Consider the following 15,884-nt stretch of genomic DNA (forward strand, 5'->3'; position numbering starts at 1 on the left):
GCAATGAAAAAAAATTTTGTTGAGTGCCTCGTGGCTGTATTCAGCAGACCAAGGAAATGAACATTGCTGGGACTAATTGTTGGAGTCAGTCCTACTTGACTATCAGATGGTGGCTCATTTAGCTAAGCACACAGCTCTACACCCCTCCCCCACCTTCCTGCACCTGCAACTTCAGCAGTAAAGTCCTCAATTCAAACATCGGTCTTGTGAGTTCAGAGCAACAGCAAGTGGAGTAGCCTTGTGGCATGTGAACAACTGATCTACATAAAGGCTCTAAGGAGATGCCAAATACCATTAGAAAAGGCATCTTCCAGAATTAATGTGTAATAATGAAAATTCTTGCTCATTATCCAAAGTTCAAAAAAGAACCATGAAATATTACCTAGTTTCATTCCCTGGCTCTATGCAGCTTGAATGTACCACAGCCTTACCAATGATTACCCCAAATCTTCAGACAAAAGAAGTCTATTGAGGCACAAAAACCATCCTTTTGCCTCCCGAGCCATTCCTACCTACTCCTACAGCCTGTTTGAGTCTAGGTTGAAACAGCCCAAAATTTATCAGTGTAGGAGATAACATCAAATGGCTAATGAGATAAAGTTCTAACAAGCCAGCATTTAGATTTGGGGAATTTATTTCTATTTTGCTGTGAGATTACTCAACCTGCAAAGAAAGAAATAGTGTACATCACATATCCTTCAAAATAATTTAACACTCTTATTTTTCTACCTATTTTTTGAAGTATGGGGTTGTATATAACTAAACCATTAAATATATGGCCAATAGTGCATTATTTCACAAACCCATTGACAACATGTTATTGAGGTAAGTGAGGTAAGAAAACTGAAGTCCAAAGTGGTAAAGAAAATGAAAGGTCACACAGTCAAGCATGGGAAAACCTGATTTAAACCAAGTTGTGGCTTTATGATTACTAGGCATTTTAGAATGCTTCGGAATGCTTTTTTAAATTCCCTGTCCCTTCTACCTTATTCTTAGTTTTGATCCATCAGATTTTGAATGTTACAAAAATATTCCACAATATTTGATGAAATAGAGTCAATCTCTTGGTTTCCTTATTGTTTCTGAACTGGTAGCTGGAGTCCTCACAGCTGAATTAACTAGGACATGAAGGCTGAACAGGTTTATAACTTCAGCCTTCATTTGGCAACTTTGTTGTCTAATTTCTCCGGTTTAATTATTTAAAGCTCAGAACACTTCAGTGAGATCTGTGTGTTAACCCCAACTCTGGGAATAAATTATTAAAAGAAATGGATGAAGAAATGATTGACACGTGTGCTAAGTCAGCACAAACTGACTTTAAGTCATCTTCTACCCCTTACCTTGCTGAAATGTGGTGTCTGGGTGGGAGAAAGGACAGCATAGTTTGATCCTGCTTCCTAGAAACAGTAGAGACTCAGGTTTATCTGTGACTCCTCAGCCCTGTGTGACCACCATTTTGCTCGGTCCACCGGCACTTCTTTCTGTAGGTGAAGCCCGGTCCAGTCTAGACCCCATAAGCATTCGCATCATTGTCTTAACTACCATCCTAAAATCCCTTGTCCACCAGTCTCCAGCCGCCTGCATACTAATCACATATGTAGCCTTCAATAGACACCTTTCTCCTTTGCTAGAGGAAGACTTGAAAATGTGCACCTCTTTCCACTCCAAGCACACATCGTGCAAGTTTAAGCACTTAATGCCTCAGCAATATTTTAAACTATCTTTTCTAGTTTAATGATCTTGTCCTCCACCCATTCCCAGCCACTCATATCCAGAGAGAAACCTTAAACATTGTTTCTAATAATAATTGCAGAATCTCAATCTCCATCGTCACAATTTCTGACCATCTCTACTTCCCACATTTCTAGCCAACTCCCTCTACTACTCTTACTCAGATAATTTTTAAAACCCACAGTAACACTCAAGCCGTTAACTTTAATACATTTTCTCTGCCCATTAACCTCCTTTCATCCCTGCCCCATAGTTATCCCACTAAGATGCCATGACTTGTCATGTATTGCTCATATCCACTCTCAAGAGTGCATTACACTCACTAGGAAAATGCCAGCCCCGGTTATATCTCCACCTACTCACTGCTTGCTTCAGTTGACTGAATGTGGCTGGAGAAAAACATAAAATCAGAACACCTCATTTTACTTTAAATTTATGACCACAAACCTCAGGTAGGCTCTTGTTAAATCATGCTCTCCTCTTCCCAAACACACGATGTAGTCACACTTTCTCTTCTCAAACCTCCCCACATTTCTTCTGCTTCATTCTTAGATGATAACTTTAACTTTATTCTGCTGACAAAATAGAGTAATTTAAAATAGAGATCAGGGGACTGCTACATCCCCTGCTTTTGAGACTCTACATTGTCTCTTTCCTGTTAAAATGACGAACTCTAAGGAAATCTCCTTTGGGGATTCATTTTCTCTCAGCTACACGTGAAAGTTGCCTCTAGAGTCATCCCGTCTCTGCCCTACATCATCTCACTGTATTATTTTTTAAAGATATAATTCGCATGCCACAAAATGCACCAGTTTACAGTTTACAATTCATTTGTTTTTAATATTTTCACAAAGTTGTGCAAACATTACCACCATGCAACTTCAAAATATTTTGTTCATCCCCTAAGAAATCCTTTGCCCATTACTCCATTCCACTCTCCCTCAGCCCCTGGAAACTGCTAACCTTACTTTCTGTTTCTATGAAACTTTTTTATTCTGGACATTTCATATAAATAAAATCTTATAATATGTGGCCTTTTGTGACTGGTTTCTTTTACTTAGCATAATATTTTCAAGATTCACTCATGTTGTAGCATGTATTAATGCTTCATCCTTTTTATAGATGAATCCCACTGTATAGATATACTATGTATATTGTGTATCCCACTGTATAGATATATTATATATACTATGTATAGGTATCTATTCATCAATTGAACATTAAGGTTGCTTCCATTTTTTGGCTGTTATAAATAGTACTCATATGAATGTTCACATACACATTTTTATGTAGATATTTGCTTTAAATTATCTTGGGTATGTAACTAGGAGTAGAATTGCTGGCCCTAGTCTATGTTTAACTTTTTATAGAACTTCTGAAATGGTTTCTGATGCAGCTGCATGATTTTACATTCCCACCAGCAGTATGTGAGGGTTCTATTCTATCTGCATCCTCACCAACACCTGTTATTGTCCATTTTTTTGTTATAAATATTCTAGTGAGTGTGAAATGTTATCTCATTGTGATTTTGATTTGCATTTCCTTAATGACTAATGATGTTGGCATATTTTAATGTTCTTATTGGCCATTGGTATATTCAAATCTTTTTGCACATTTTTAAAGTATTTGTCTTTTTATTTTTGAGTTGTACAAGCCCCTTATATGTTCTGAATACTAGACTCATCAGCCATAATTTGCTAGTATTTTATCCTATTTGGGGGATTATCTTTTCACTTTCCTGATGGTGTCCTTTGAAACACAAATGTTTTTTCTTCTGAAGACGTCCAATTTATATATTTTTGCATGTGTTGCTTGTGCTTGTGTCATACCTAAAAAACCACTGCTTAATCCAAGATCACAAAGATTTATGCCTGTTTTTCTTCTAAGAGTTTTATATTTTTATTCTTAACTTTAGGTCTTTGACCATTTTGAATTAATTTTTATACAGGCAATGAGGTAAGGGGTTGACTTTATTTTTTTGCATGTGACTATCAAGGTATTACAGCATCATGAGTTGGAAAGTCTTTTCTTTCCTCATGGAATTGTTTGGTAACTCTTGCTGAAAATTCTTGAAAATCGTTGACAGGGAATGTAAAGATTTATTTCTGAGCTCTTTTTTTTGAATCCACTGATGTGTATGTCTATCCTCATACCAGTACCACAGTATCTTTTTTGCTGTAGCTTTTTAGTTAATCTTCCCACTTTCTTCTTTTTTAAAATTATCTTGACTATTTTGGATCTCTTGCATTTTAGTTAGCTTGTCAATTGCATGCCAACTATTTAGATAATCTAAATGAAATGGACAAAATCCTAGAAACAACAAACTGTCTGAAGTGACTCAGGAAGAAATAGAAAATCTTGACAGATCTATAATAAGAGAGATTGAATTAAAAACCTCCCAAAAAAGAAGAGTCCAGGACTGCAAGGCTTACAGCAAAAGAAAAAAAAAGCTGCTGTGATCTTAATAAAGTTTACATTAAATCTGTAAATAAATTTGGGGAGTCTTGCCATCCTAATAATATCAAGCTTTTCAAACCGTGAAGATGTACTGTCTTTCCACTTACTTAATTCTTTTCTATATTATTGTAAATGAACTTTTCTTAATTGAATTTTTAGCCTGTTCATTGCTAGTGAGTATAAATACTCACTAGCAATTGATTTTCATGTACTGATCTTGTAATCTTGTATCTTTCTCCCTTGCTGACCACATTTATTAGCTCTGACAGTTTGTGTTTGTGTATGTGTGTGTGAATTCCTTGGGATTTTCTATATACAAGATTATGTTATCCATGACAAGAGATAGTTTTACTTGCTCCTTTCCAATCTAGATGACTGTATGTATTTATTTTTTATCCCTGAATTGTTCTAGCTAGAACTTCCAGTATTTTTTTTTTTTTTTTTTTTTTTAGACAGGCTCTTGCTGTCACCCAGGCTGGAGAGCAGTTGGTGTGAACACCACTGACTACAGCCTTGGTCTCCTGGGCTAAGTGAGCCTCTTACCCCAACCTGCTGAGTAGCTGAGCCCACAGGCCTGTGCCACCATGCTTGGCTATTTTTTTTTAATTTTTTGTAAACACAAGGTCTTGCCATGTTGCCTAAGATGGTCTCAAACTCCTAGACTCACATGATTCTCCTGTTTCGGCCTCCCAAAGTGTTAAGATTACAGGCTCAAGCCACTGTGCCTGGCCCACTAATAATCTTGAATAGAAGTGGTGAGAGCAGACATTCTAGTAAAGTTTATAACTAGAATTTAGGAAGAAAGCTTTCAGTTACTCACCATTATGTATGTTGCTATCTTTGGGTTTTTAATAGATGCCCTTAAACAGAGAAAGTCTCTTCTATTTCAAATTTTTTGGGTGTTTTCATCATGAAAGGATGTTGGATTTTGTCAAATGCCTTTTCTGCTTCTATTGAGATGATAATGAGTTTTTTGTCCTTTAGTCTTCAATATGATATATTACATTGAACTTAATATGTTATCTTACTCCTTTCGGTCTTTCAGGGCTGCTGATGGGAAATTCTCTGTTAGTGTTATTCAGGATCTCTTGTACATGATGAGTCATTTCTGTCTTGCTACTTTCAAAATTCTCTCTGTCTTTTGGCAGATGATAATGATGTACCTAGGTGTGGATTTCCTTTAGTTTATCCTGTATGGATTTTTTGTGTGTTTTTGTTTCAGTTTCTTGGATGTGTATATTATTGCTTTTTATGAAAGTTGGGAAGTTTAAGGCCATTATTTCTTCAGAATTTTTTTCTGTTCCTTTTTCTCCTCCCCTTCTGGGACTCTCATTATACATGTGTTGCTATACTTCATGGTGTCTCACAAGTCTCTGAGGCTCTGGTTATTTTTCTTCATTCTTTTGTTGTCGTTTCCAAGACTAGACATATTAATTGAGCTATCTTGAAGTTTGCTGAATCTTCTGCCAGCTCAAATCTACTGTTGATCCCTTCTAGTAAATTTTTCATTTCTGTTATTATACTTTTCATTTCTGAAATTTCTATTTGGGGAGTGTACAATGATATGAAATTGCCTCCTACATGAAGATGCAAGTAACCACCACCGTAACTGGGATAAAAAACAGCCTATTTCTATTTTTAAATAAGTTTTATCTCTTCATTGAGAATCTCTGTTTGGTGAAAACTTCTTCTCATATTTTTTTTTACTTCTTTAGAAATGATTTACTTTAGTTCCTGGGACATAGCTAATTTAAAATCTTTGCCTAGCAAGTGGAAAGCCTGGATTTTTTCAGGGGCAGTTTTTTTTTTTTTAAATTTTTGTTGTTGTTGTTGTTGTTTTCCTTTTTGAGATGGAGTCTTGCTCTGTCACCCAGACTGGAGTGCTGTGGCATGATCTTGGCTCACTGCAAACTCTGCCTCCCAGGTTCAAGCAATTCTTCTGCCTCAGCCTCCTGAGTAACTGAGATTACAGGTGCGTGCCACCACTCCCAGCTAATTTTTGTATTTTTAGTAGAAATGGGGTTTCACCATGTTGGTCAGTCTGATCTTGAACTCCTGACCTTGTGATCTGCCCACCTAGGCCTCCCAAAGTACTGAGATTACAGGTGTGAGCCACCAAGCCTGGCCCAGGGGCAGTTTTTATTGATCGCTTTTTCCCTGTGTCCTTTCCTGTTTCATTGAGTGTCTCATAATTCCTTGTTGGAAGCTGGTCATTTAAAACAGTTCTGTATTAGTCTGTTCTCACCCTGCTATAAAGAACTATCTGAGACTGGGTAATTTATAAAGAAAAGAGGTTTAATTGACTCCCAGTTTTGCAGGCTGTACAGGAGTCATGGCTAAGGAGGCCTCAGGAAACTTAACAATCATGGTGGAAGGCGAAAGGGAAGCAAGCATTTCTTCACATGGTGGCAGGAGAGAGAGAGAGCAAAGGAGTAGGGGTAGACACTTTTAAATAACCAGATTTCAAGAGAACTCATTCACTGTCATGAGAACAGCAAGGCGGAAATCTGCTCCCATGATTCAATCACCTCCCACCACGTTTCTCCCCCAACACTGGGGATTACAATTTAGCATTAGATTCTGGTGGGGACACAGCCAAACCATATCATTCCACCCCCAGACCCTCCCAAATGCACTGAGAAAAGGCCATAGGAGCACATAGAGTGGGACAGCTGTCTGCAATAAAGGAAGGGGCCCTCACCAGAACCCACTTGGCACCCTGATCTCAGACTTCTAGCTTCTAGAACTGTGGGAAACAAATGTCTGTTGTTTGAGTCACCCAGTCTATGGTATTTTGTTATGGCAGCCTGAGAAGACTAAGACAGCTAATAAACTCCTTCATGGAATGTACACTCCTTGAAGGAAGGACCTTCTGACTATGGTTTATTGCACTATCAGCCTGGTATACGAGAGGCACAGATTCCTGTTTGTTGACTGAGTACCGGCAGCCTGGAAACATGCTGTGGCTTTCTGTCTTTCATGTTCTCAGACTGTAATCACTGGCTTCTGCCCTCCTACAGTGGTGACTTGCATTTTGCACTCCCTCCTTCTGGTGGGAAGACTAACTTTCAGCCTAAGTATAAGGTCAAAAGGATCAAGGACAGAAGCTCTAGTTTTAAAAAGCCCTGAACCACAGTAAACACCCTGTTGGAGGTGATTCACTTCCTGATCACACCACTGATGCCTCGTGACTCTTTGATCCATAATGCACGTTCTGGCTCCTGCCCTCTGCCCAGTTCTGCAATAATACGAGGGCTAGTTCTTCTGATTATAGTACATCCTCCCCGCTGTGGGTACCCAAATTTTTTCTCCTGCCTTGTCTCACTGCATTTAATTCCCAGAAAAGAGCCTTCTCTATCACTTGATTTTTCTACTGCCCTCAGTGTAAATGATTAGGGTCCCACTGGATACTAAGTAGATGACTATTTCCCATACCCAGTGTTAACCTTTAAAGCCATTCCTCAGTTGAGCAACAGTCTTTGGGCATTACTTCTGGAAAACCATCTTAAAATACAAACATGACCCTTCTCACGGGTACCCATTTCTGTGTCATTTTCTTGGGTTCCTGGACAGTTAGCCTCCCACACCTGGGTTTCCATAGTGGCTTGACCAGACTTCTAAGGTGGCAGACTTGGTGACAGCAGTAGCTTTTCCCCAGACTGCCCACCACCTTCATGCATCTCTTCACTGTTCTCTGCAGGAAGCAGGAGGGCCATTTTCAGAGAGGCCCCGACATGGCCCACAATTTCAGCCAGTGCTTCCACAGTGGTTGTGCAGGTAATACTGCCATGGAGACTTCTGCTACCCCACTGCTACATTGCCCTTGTGAATGTAGATCCCCACTTGTCAGCACATTTTCCTGTAATTTATGGTTTGGAGGTTTTCATTTGTTTATTTTGTCTGCTTTTTGTTTTTTTTCTATAACCTCATATTAGAAGTGATTTATTGCTGTTGTTGTTTCTATAATCTCATATTAGAAGTGAGGCTCAGAGTTCTGTGAGGTCAATACCTTGTTTAGTTTCTGTTTGGGCTATAATTTGTTTCAAAATGGCAGACTGAAACACAATTACAGACTAATGTGTATAAGACCAATTTTATACCATTTGGAATTTTAAAAAAGAAAATGACCCCTTCCTTAATGCTAGAAGTTTATTTCATATTCTTAAACTGTGAGGCGGGTAGACAGGCAGATAGGCACATGCAAAATCTCACACTGTTGGGGTCAAGGATAGTTCTAGGTAGTGTCAATGCCTGCTTACTTGTCCATGTCTTCCTTAGGCTGTAAGTTCCTTAAGGGCAGGAACCTTACTTCTATTATGTCTCAACACTCAGCACTGCCCAGTGTATAGAAAACAGTAAATATCTGTTGACCAAATGACTGGCTCGGCAAAAACTACATATGCAATCATATACGTATCTTTTGCATATGAATTTTCCTTAGAATTCAGTGAGGGCTTAGAAGAAGCTTAGAGAAGGAAAGACACCAAAAACATTTGCTTCTCATGGGCCTGAGGAAATGTCAAATTTTTGACACTCTCTTTCTCATCCTCAACTTTCTGCCTTCCTTCTTCCCCTTCTGCTACTCTGGGTACTTTATTAGTCTGTCTTTCTGAGGCAATTCGCTCTAACCAGAATATTTTTCTTCACCTCCCAACTCAACACCAGTCAAAAGTCTGTGTCCTGGGTGCCCCTGCTCTCCTTGAAAGACACTGGGAAATGGTGATGTCACCCTTCCAGGTAACAGATTTGCATTTTCCCCGAATGCTTTGGGGGTCATAATGCTTTACCCCAAAGCAATTCATTTAATGGTGCAGCCACAGCCACTGAGGGAGTTATTTTGAGACAGACAATCCTTTCTTCAACTTGTTTTTGAAAGCCTACTCAATTTTATCCTACTTAATATGTAAACTCATTTTCATGTTCATTTGAAGGAGACATATTAGGTAATTATTCATTCCAATCAGAACATTCTTTCTCCATAATCTTAGCTGGTTTTTTTTTTTTTTTTTTAACTAAACACAGGATAGATTTTAAAAGTTGTTTAAGCCTGTCAAAGGAAAAGATAATAAACTAGATAAAAGAGACTCTCTTGGGAATATTAACGCCTCAAGTCTTCTGAATGTTTGCTACTAAATACAAGTTGTATTTCAAACAGCCTCAGGTTACAAGGACGATGACTAATGAATTATAGAGGAAGGTAATTAACTTCCTACATTCCCTGGAAGCTTGCTTTGTGAGAACCTCTCTGACACTCGTTTACAGAAGACTGTAACTTCTGATTAGCATTGTTAGGAAAACTGCCCACTTCTTTTCTATTTTCAGGATTCTTTCAGACTGGGGGTGTAGCTCCAGCAGGCTGTGGAAATCCTGGAGCTGATCAGTAAAGGAAGTGTGAAGACAGTGTCAGAAGTCATTTTGCTATTAACCAGCAAAGGTGTTGAGGGCATGTTTCTTCACCTCTCTTTGTCCATGGATTTCCTTATTTGTAAAATGAGGGAGTGAGAAACAATGACCTATGAGTTTGCTTCCCTACCTTGCATTCAGTGATCTGAGCTTTCTCATCCAAAGGCAAATAAAATATTGTAGAGTGTTGGGTGGTACATGTGGGTTTAAATATATTTAAAACAAAACTTAACAGACTTTCATACCTGGATAGCTTCCTTTTATGACTTGTTGGGCACTAAGGAAGGTGAGTGACAGGTTTTTCTTATGCAGCTGACATACTGAACAACATCAATGTGTGGACTGGAATCAAAACACAGTTTTATTTTTATCTTTATTCAGAGGTGGTAATCTTTTGCCTATGAGAATCTTTCTTTCTTTCTTTCTTTTTTTTTTTTTTTTTGAGACAGAGTCTTACTCTGTCACCCAGGCTGGAGTGCAGTGGCACCGTCTTAGCTCTCTGCAAGCACCGCCTCCCGGGTTCACACCATTCTCCTGCCTTAGCCTCCCGAGTAGCTGGGATTACAGGTGCCCGCCACCACACCCAGCTAATTTTTTGTATTTTTAGTAGAGACAGGGTTTCACCATGTTAGCCAGGATGGTCTTGATCTCCTGACCTCGTGATCCGCCAGCCTTGGCCTCCCAAAGTGCTAGGATTATAGACGTGAGCCACCCTGCTTGGCCACCTATGGGAATCTTTCTTTCTGCAGGTTCTTGAATTCCCCCTCACTCTTAGGAAATAGTGCAACATTTCCTTAAGAAGCAAATGCTCTCAATTCAGAGTTTATGAGGTCCAACTCCTTGTAATCATCAAAATGACACAATTAACTTCAGGATAACACCTTTTTCCCTCTGCCAGTTGGGATCCACTTCTCAGAACAGGGAGCAAGGTCCTGTTGACTTTCTCTATCACTTGTTGATTATTCCAAGCAAGGTCCCAGTGGGGAAGGCAGATGGGAGAAAAATAAGAAGAAGAAGCTTTGTGCATTGCGGGCCCCTGCAGTTGGTAAAGTGGACTGCGTCTTCCATAAAGTCCTCAGGAGGACCTCTTGAAGGCTTCTTGCTGGAACCCTTCCTCTTGCAGTTTCCTTGACCCAAGGGGAAACATATTTAATTTGAGTGGCCAAGGAGACTCCTTTCTCAGCCTTTGGTCACCTGATGTTGTGCACTTCCTAAAATCTTTTCCCTGTAGGGGTCTCCTTACCCCTTTACCTGGCCAGATTGGGAGGAATTCTAGACAGCCCCACCACAGCTTCCCACCACACCCTCCTTACCATGGGAAAGCTCATCTGTTGCCCCATGCAAACTCTAGGAGACCAGCCAAATCTCAATACATAATTTTTTAAGCCTATTTTTTTCTCAACATTTCTGGAGCAGGCTGAGTCTACAGCCCATAGTTGGTTTTCCTTTTCCTTCTTGTGAGTCAGGCCCCAGTCTCCCGTGTCTCCCAATGCCAGAGAACAGCATGTCAACTCTTTCCGAGTGCACACTTTGGAAGCTACCCACTGCCTTGGAGGCCTTCATCTCTCCCTCATTTTTGTAATCTGATATGTATTGTATTGGTGCTTCAGTTGAAACCAGTTATAGAAAGAGTCTCATTCTAACAACCTGTTATAGTTATGTTGAGGCCATGGCTAACATTTGTGGTTAGAAAAACATATTTGAAAAGATAATGAATGAAACAATGGAGAATATTTTAATTGCCCTAATACACACATATATTTCTATAGTTTTATTTTTGAGTCTATGAAACTAGACTTCTTTCATAGCTGTAATCTGATTGTACATGTGCTTTTGCAGTCTATTCTTATAAAGTTATTCCTTACAAACCTTTTGTTAAATCATGCTTGGAATTTTAATTGGTGCATATTATCCTGTATATTTTGGTGCCATTTTTTCATGAAAGACTCTTCCAATGCCTATTTTGTGGCCAATGCTGACTTAGGTACTAGAGTTGCAAAAGTTAAAAGAACTGAAATAAAACCTCTATTTAGGAGGCTGCAAATGATTCCAATGCAATACTGTATTTGCCATAGGACAGTTAGCTACATGAATTGAGGGTAGAGAATAAGATGCATCTATGTTTTTGAAAGGAAATTAGGAAGGAACCACACAGAAGGTGTTGGAAGGTGGTGGAGGATGCGTGGGAGGCAGACAGTCAAGAGGAGGCCTCCTTGGTGGATGAATCAGCTTGTGCTCATGCATGGGCTTTATTTATGTCTGGTGGAAAAGGTGTGAATGTGTTTTTCTTCTCAAAACTGTCATTGAATTGTTCTAAAATTACTTATTAAATAATCCTTTCTCTTCAAGTATAGACTTGTGTTGAAAAGCTTGCTTTATCATGTATTAAGTTAATTGTGTTGTTCGGTTTGGTCTACATAAAGTCTCTCCATACAATTCCAGGGATTTATAATTTTATTTGGGGGCCAGAACCACACTTCTCCAAGTAGCGCTGCTTTTTAATCTTTTCAAGTACTGAATAAACTAATCTGCCTTCACAGTTTTTTGCCAAGCAATTCTTTTCTAAATTGTACTAATTCTAATAGTGTCTTAAAGGAACCTAGTTCTCTTTTGATGTTTTAAGATGGCAAAAATAGTTTTGATATTTTGAAACACTTGGAGACAAAATTGCATCAAATGTTTAGCCCAAGTAATCACTGATTTTATTGCATTCATTGCAGAGGACTTTGGCTTTAAATGAAAATCTTATGCAAAAGGCTTGAAGCCAAATCCTATAGATTTCTTGAAAATGTTTTTTTGCTGTTATTGCTGGTGTTTTATTTAGTTTAGGTTAGTTTCTTCACACAAGCCTAAATGCACATAACTTCGTGGTCTCTTAACTGACTTCAAAATATCTGAGCTGTTTTTTAAAGCATGAGTTTTAGTCTAAATCTTACAAATTGTAATTTGATCTATTGAGCAAAATCACCAGATAGTTGCCTACTTATATACCTTACATATGTAGTCATTCTTATGAGTATTTGAAGATGGTTAAGCCTTTGATTTTATGCTGTCTGCTGAGTTTGTATAGATTTAGTTACACAGATTATTTTTCTCTCCTTGCTCTTAAATCTCTGAAGAAAATATACACACACAAAACAACATACATAGTAGAGGCCTCATTCTGAGCCAAAGTTAAGGTTCATGGATGGCCCCCAAATACCTGATACGCTAATAGGGTGGGTCCTTAGGAGTTGCCTGATATGAGGACCACTGGTGATATGTGAATGAGGAGGAGGAGATGGTAACACACCCTGAGATATGGTGCAGATAGCCTGGAATCTTTCACCACCTTTGGAGAGTAAGAAGGATAATCATTTTCAAAAGGTTTATGCCATGCAATACATGGGCCCCAGCAATACTGCCAAACTGACAGAATGGCTTTGGAACTTCAACTTGCTCTGGAGTAATTCCAGGCACAGATGTAAGTAAGCATTGCTGTGAGGCATATATGAAGTTACATCTCTAGGTGGCCTTGCATACAACTTACATGCATGTGGGCAGACGGGGGGAAGATTATGATATATGCCACATGACAGCAGAGTCCACCCCAAGAAAACTCAGGTGAGACCAATCTAGGGCTCTGTAGTCTAACTGCATGTGGTCTACAGGGTCTCAAAGTCTTGAGAATCCCTATGGATTAATAACCAGGGGAAATAAGCTATTGCTACTAATAATATGTGTTGATACACAGATCTGGCAGAAGATGGATTAGATTTAAACACCATTTGAATAACTTACAGTTAGTAAATATTAACTGAACTACACTGAACATTTTCTTGAGTTCTGTAATTCTAAAAGATTTTGAAATTGTCCTAAAATCAAAACAAACAAATAGGTAACCCTAAAAATTTTGAGAAACTGGCAGCATCATGTAGTAGGAAACTAATTGAATTGGACTCAGAGGGTGTTATTTATGTATTTATTCATTTTTATTCATTCACAATGATTGTACATATTTATGGAGTGCATGTGCTATTTTGATACATGTATACAATTTCTTATTTTTATTATTATACTTTAAGTTTTAGGGTACATGTGCACAAAGTGCAGGTTTGTACATATGTATACATGTATACAATTCCTAACAATCAAGTCAGGGTAATTAGGATACCCATCAACTCAAACATTTATCTTTTTTTGTGTGTTGGGACCATTTCATATCTTCTCTTCTAGCTATTTTGAAATATAGAATAAATTATTGTTCACTTCAATCCACAGAACGCATTATTTCTAGTACAGATGCTTTTTGTGTGTGTGTTTTTTTTTAGTAGAGACGGGGCTTCACCAAGTTGCCCAGGATAGTCTCCAAAATGTTGGGATTACAGGTGTGAGCCACCACGCCCGGCCCAAAAACGCATTTTATACATTGTAGAATATCTGTTGTTTGGCCTGATGATTTCGTGGCTGACTGGGAGCTATGGCTTGAGACAGCTGCATCACTAGCCCAGGAAAAGATCAAAATTCAAAATTTGAAGTACAGTTTCAGCTGAATGTGTATTACTTTTGCACCATGATAAAGTCAAAAATATCATAAGTAGAACCATCTTAAGTCAGGGGCTGTCTGTATAAGTTCTGTTGCTAACTTGAGACACTCATTTCACCTCTCTGATCTCACATGCCTTATTTACAAAGTGAAGGACTTACAAAATGTGCCACAAAAGTAAATTATAGTCAGTCTCATGTATATAATGGGAAAACTCTTCAATAAAATACTAACAAATAGAATCTAACAGTGTATTAAGGAATAATGCATCTCAACCATGGAGCGTTTACTTCAGGCAGAGAAGAAGGATTCAAGGTTAGGAATTCTGTTAATAGAGTTTATTGCATAAATATTTTAAAGGAGAAAACCAAATGATTATCTTTATAAATTTCAAATTGTATTTGAAACTATTTAGCAACCATTCCGATAAAAGAAAACAGACCTCTGTGGATTGTAGATCCCTTTTTAATCTTGATAAAATCTAGAAATCAGTAACAAATAGTAATGAAGGACTTAAGTCATTTCTATTATAGATAAGACTAAGACAAGGATACCCACTGTGGTAGCTAGTCTGCAAAGGTAGCACTCAATGGACACTCGTCCTGGTATAATGCCCATGTGTAGTCATTTCCATATTGAATGTGACTAACCTGTGACTTCCTAACAAAGCAGAAGATTTGTTAGCAAAAGTACTGTGGTGGCAATCCCAAGGTTATACCTTAAAAAGACCTAACACCACACACTTTTCTGTGCTTAGAAGCCTTATGCCATATAAGACATTAAGACTTCTGACTACTCTTCTGAAAAGAGAGTCCACGGGCGGAGACTCTGCAGGGTGAGATGCCATGGGGAGACAGAAGCACATGGAATAGCACCTATAAGCCAGACATGTGAGTGATGAAGCCAAAACATTAAGCAAAACCTACTATTTTATATTTCAGTGCCTGGGCTGTAGCCTGATTAGCCAGAGTAATTAAATCATCATGGCATAGGTACAAGATTAGGTAAATAAATTAGGTAACATAACAGAGAATCCTGACACAAACTCAAGTACGTAAGGGAATCTAATATATATCTATACATATATATGTATATATTTACATATGTAAATATACACATATATTTAAATGAGAATCAAATTGGTGGAGACAACATGAGTCATGCATGCAATAAATGTTGCTTGGACAATTGACATGCAGACGGACATAGGGAAAAATGTAGACTTAGTATCCCATCATAAACAAAAATAAACTTCTGATGCATAAAATATTTCTATTTTTTAAAATTTAACTATTTAAATACTAGAGGAAAACGGGGAAATATTTTCTATAATCTAGGAGTGGGGATGCTATTATAAGCAAATAAAACCTCAGAAACCATAAACTAATGAAAGTGACTACAGAAAAAATAAAAATAAACACTTTGGCATGGCAAAATCACACTACAAACAAAATTCAATGCCAGACTGGGGGAAATATTTGCAACCTGTTTGACAGATAAATGGGCAAAATCCTTACTATACAACAGTTTTACAATAGAACAAAATATACAATTTTATTCTTATAAATCATTGTGCAAATGATGAATATTCCATAGAAATATGAGAAAAGGCTACGAATAAGCATTTCACAGATGCAGAATACAAATATCTAGTAAAATTATTAACATAAAATGCAAACTATAATGAGACTGTATTTGTTTATTTGTTTATACCAATATTAAATGTTTTGAAAAGTAAGAACATTTGCTTTAGGAAATGGTCACTCTC

Source organism: Pan paniscus, chromosome 6 (genome assembly GCF_029289425.2).
Source record: "Pan paniscus chromosome 6, NHGRI_mPanPan1-v2.0_pri, whole genome shotgun sequence".
Lineage (NCBI taxonomy): Eukaryota > Metazoa > Chordata > Mammalia > Primates > Hominidae > Pan > Pan paniscus.